Source organism: Uloborus diversus, chromosome 10 (assembly GCF_026930045.1).
Source record: "Uloborus diversus isolate 005 chromosome 10, Udiv.v.3.1, whole genome shotgun sequence".
In the NCBI taxonomy this organism is placed as follows: Eukaryota; Metazoa; Arthropoda; class Arachnida; order Araneae; family Uloboridae; genus Uloborus; species Uloborus diversus.
The window spans coordinates 10,236,549-10,241,061 of record NC_072740.1 but is presented as its reverse complement, the minus strand read 5'-3'; the positions used below and the strand labels follow the sequence as shown (position 1 = coordinate 10,241,061).

Genomic DNA, 4,513 nt, shown 5'->3' with positions numbered 1-4,513 from the left:
CTAAAATTTGATTGAAGTGAAAAAAACAACGTAAGTAAAGCACAAATTCTCAAGAAAATACAGCGTATGGCTATTTTAAGGCTAGAATGGAGATTCTTCATCAGTGCAAAAAGCTCAACACACAAAGAGAAAGTCGTGAGCTCAATTTCAAAAACTCAACTCAATTTCAATAATTTATTTCTATTTTCTCTCACAGCTTTCCTGTGAGTTGAGCTTTTCGCAGAGATAAAGGTTCCTTTAGCGTTAAAATAGCTACATGCGTTTTTTTTTTTTTTGTTTTTTTTTTTTTTGTTTTTTTGATAATTTATGCTTTAATTACTTGGTTTTTTACTTCAATCATGTATGTTTTGCTATTTGTAGATTTTAATTGAAATGGTATGCTTAAAAGATGTCAGTGAAAATTTTTCCCTTATATTTTCATGTTCTAAATTAGACTGATTTTGAACAGTTGAAAACGTTACGTGCTGCATATAGTGATTCCCCCAGGCACTAGCGCAACCGGAAATACCTTCTGGAGGGGAGGGGGGGGGGTCGGATCAAAATACCCTCTGGAGGGGTTTTTTTTAATTCAAAAATACCTTTTGGGAGGGAATTTTGATCCAAAATACCTTCTGAAAGCGAGTTTTTGGTCATAAATACCTTCTGAAAAGGAGTTCTTGATCAAAAATACCTTCTGAATGGGATGTTTTGATCAAAACAGCCTTTCCATATGCATAAACTACTGCGTTAGAATTTGTGTTTATGTTAAAACCAATCGCTCTGGGAAGTGTTTTCATTCCCCCCCCCCCCCCCCATTCGCTGCGACACAATAGCTTTAACTTATTAACTATTTAAATACGGATCCCCATTAGAGGTTTTTTTTTTTTTTTTCTGGTTTTGATACAGCAGTTTTTTCTTCTTTTTTTTCTCTTAATATAGATAAAGTTTTCAAAGCTTCGTCCGTTCATTTCATAAATGCTCTTAAGAAAGTGATTGCTGTAGAATTTGCGTCAAAATAATTGTATTAATTATGTAATTGCAGTCGAACTTACTTATAACGAGAGAAAAGGGACACATTTTATTTGCTCGTTGTAACCGAGTGCTCGTAAAAAGCGGATTTACAAAAAAAATAATTAAATTTGCAACTTGCTTTGCTTGTTTTTAATTTCACTTCAAGGCCAAAGAAGTTGGTTAATTTCTTTGAACTCTCTTATTGTCTTCTTGCGTTATTAATGTCTAGCGAGAAATATTCATTGGGCAAAACATCGTCATTTTCACTCTTGGCTTCGAAAACCAGTTATATAGTTCAGCTTTAAATTCTTCCCCATTTTTGTTATCGTCGTGACTTTCACTGACTTTGTTTGAACTTCTTAAATTTGAGCAACAATATAATCAGAAATAAGTATCTTGGAAGTAATAACATTGACGTCCACAAATGTGCAATTTTTAAATGCTCCTCTAACTACATTTTTTTTTTTTTTACTTTTTTTTTAGGATTTAAGACTCATCATTTTGTTCAATGTCAATAGAAATTTTATGAATCACAAAAATATTGCTCGCTTTAAGCGGGGTTTGCGCCCATAGACTTAATTTTGTACCAACCAAATGTTTCTAATTTAATCGTTAAAACCGAGTTCTCGTTAAATCAGAGGTCGTTATGAGCGAGTTTGACCGTAGTTACTAAAAGAAGCGAACAAATATTTTTTCTGAAGCGAAATTAGTGTCTTCAGTTTCCACGAGCCTCATACCGAAAAGCGAATGCGTGTAAAATGTGTAGCAAAACAAGTATCATGGGTAATGTACATAAGTTTCAAATTTCAATTTATTTGCTATTTCTCCCTAAAAATCACTAATACAGTTTTTTTTTTCTTTTTTTTTTTCTTTTTTTTTTTTTTTTTTTTTTTGATAAGAGATTAATTTAAAACGATATATAAATATTTTCAATGCTTCGTCAGTCATTTCATAAAGTTATTCGCTCAAATTGATTTGCTGATGGATTTTCTTTAAAAAATAAAAGTGAATGAACAATTTTCTTTTTTTTTTCCCCTGAAGTGAAATGTGCATTTTTAGTTTACATGAACCTCGTACTGCAAGACTAGGGCTTAAAAAAAACTTTTCGCCAAAAATCAGCTTTCGTCCGCGACAGGACTCGAACCTGCAATCTTCTGATTCGAAGTCAGACGCCTTATCCGTTAGGCCACGCGGACCTTGCAGTGAGGAAGAGTTTTAACGCATAATAATGATTCCTTAGTTTTTATACTTCATTCCAGTTATGAATTAGATTTTACTAATTTTGTCGGTCTCTGGCTTCTGCCTATGGATGATAACAAATATAAAATAAATTTAAGCATTTATGTCCTGGAAAAATGTAAAAACTAAACCCATATAAAACACTATTGCTTGTTATATCTCGCTAAAAATTAAAGCCGTAAAATAAAAAGTTTTACGAAATTAATTGAGAACAGCAATTCAGAAGCTTTGAACTTTTTAACTTCTGGAGAAAAAAAATAAAAATATGCTACTTATAAGTTTTACGAGCACAATTTTATCATTCTCATGATTTTTCAAACTAATGTTATTGTAATTGCCTTAAAAAAAATTTTCTTGCTGATAACATTTTTTTTTCCAATGCATGCCTATTATTATTCCTGTCTCTTTATCCATCTTATTTTCTCTTTTTTTTTTTTTTTCTTTTACTATTTTTGTGCGTAGCTACATGTTTCATTACTGCAGGGGAAAAAATTCTGCATTATTCACCCCTTTTTTCCTGGAAGTATTTATTCAAAGTACATTATTATTTGGTTAAGGGCTGTCTTCATTTCTTCAATTCTTCAAAGTCATGAAAAAAAATTTACATTTTTGAGAATTGTAATCAACACTTCTCCAAAAGTTTTGTCATCAAGTTTTGTCAGATTAATTGAAAATGTTGTCTATTTTAATAAAATTCAAAGGAGTATATTTCTTATCAATTAAGATTCATCTCTTCGACACAGGCCGGGATGTATAAATTTTGCCCTCTGCCCCGCAAAAAAATCAGCAGGCCCTATAATCGCCCATTGGATTGCTTTACTCCCACCCCCCCCCCCCAAAAAAAAATTATCGAGTGATTGTTGTATGTTTTTAAATGCTTCAATATTTCTACTTAAATTTTGAATTCCTTTGTTCAAATATTTCATTTGTTTATTATTGCAACTGTTTTAATGGTTTTAGTTACTCATTTGGGTTTTATGTCCTGATTTTTGAAAACTCATTTTACTTTATAAACTTTATATGTATTTCAGCAGGAAAACATCTCCCATAACTTTACATTATCCCCTCCATTGCTTATGTACTTAAGTAACGGGTAAAGTGAGAAGAGCTTCGATTTTTCCTCGCATTTTAACCAAAACATTACAAAATATTTTTTTATCTATTAAAACTTTAGTATAGTTTCTTAAAATGTATTTTTTATTTTTATTTTTTTGGTTTCTCGAACCGTGTGCTCCTTAGAGACATGCCCCCCCCCCCCCCCTCCGCGCCGTGGGTTCTGCGGGTACGTAGATCCGAGACTACTTCGCACTTAAAATTCATTAAAGCCTCACATTTGAGTTTTCTCTAATCTCTAAAAACTAAAAGTAATTACAATTAAGTCATTTAAAATTATTAATGATTCAAGTGTTATTAACGTGCTGAAAAATGAGTCACGATCAGTTTTCTACATATTTGATTATTTGATCATAACAAGTAGAAAAGTAGGTTATTATCAAAACAAGCTATTCTATATTGTCTGATATAGAAACTAAAATTTTTGTGTTCAGGCAGATATACTACGAAACATGCTTGTGGAATTTAAAAAAACTAATTGAGGCGGCGAGAAGCAAAGGGATATAGGTAGGTGGACTATTTAAAGATTAGAGTAAATCACGTTAAAAGTTCAGATCCTAGGTAGGCTACCATTTAAAAAAAAAAGTCTAATTTCGTAAAGCAATTTAGCACACTCACAAAATTTCGTCAAACAAAAAAAGAGAGGAAGTGAGAGAGATCGCGTTCAGAGGACTTCTTGCCTCTATAAGCTTTCTTGTTTCTATAAGCTTTCGTACTGACTTTTTCTGACAAGTTGTTTCAAAATAAAGGTTAGGAATATAATGTATGGAAAAAAAAAAACAAAATCGAAATAATCACTACAATTTTACTTTTTGTAATTAAAGAATCGATTTTCCCAAATTACTGAAACGTTTTCGCTATTTTTGAGACAAAATATTTGGTCGAATTCTTAGCTCTGAAGATTCTCATGATTGCTAACCACAAGCAAAATAGTACTTCCAATAAATTTAACTCGAGTACTTAGATTCTAGACCGAAAAATCCACCTATTGTATATGAGCCCCTTCACATGAATTCAGAACTAATAGAACAAGTTCCGATTATCAGTTACCTCTTTTAACACTTCTCACACAAGTTGTCTTACAAAGTTCAAGACTTGATAACACAAAATTGAAGTATTATCTCTTCCTCTCAAACAACGGTATCGCTTTTAAGGAAATCATTATAGTGCA

General features: G+C 31.8%; 1 non-coding gene across 1 annotated transcript; it reads right to left on the bottom strand.

The window, feature by feature from the left end:
• Positions 1-2,113: 2,113 nt before the first annotated feature.
• Positions 2,114-2,186, bottom strand: Trnar-ucg (transfer RNA arginine (anticodon UCG)). The gene has a single exon. It is a non-coding gene; the product is annotated as a tRNA-Arg (tRNA).
• Between the last annotated feature and the right edge of the window lie 2,327 nt (positions 2,187-4,513).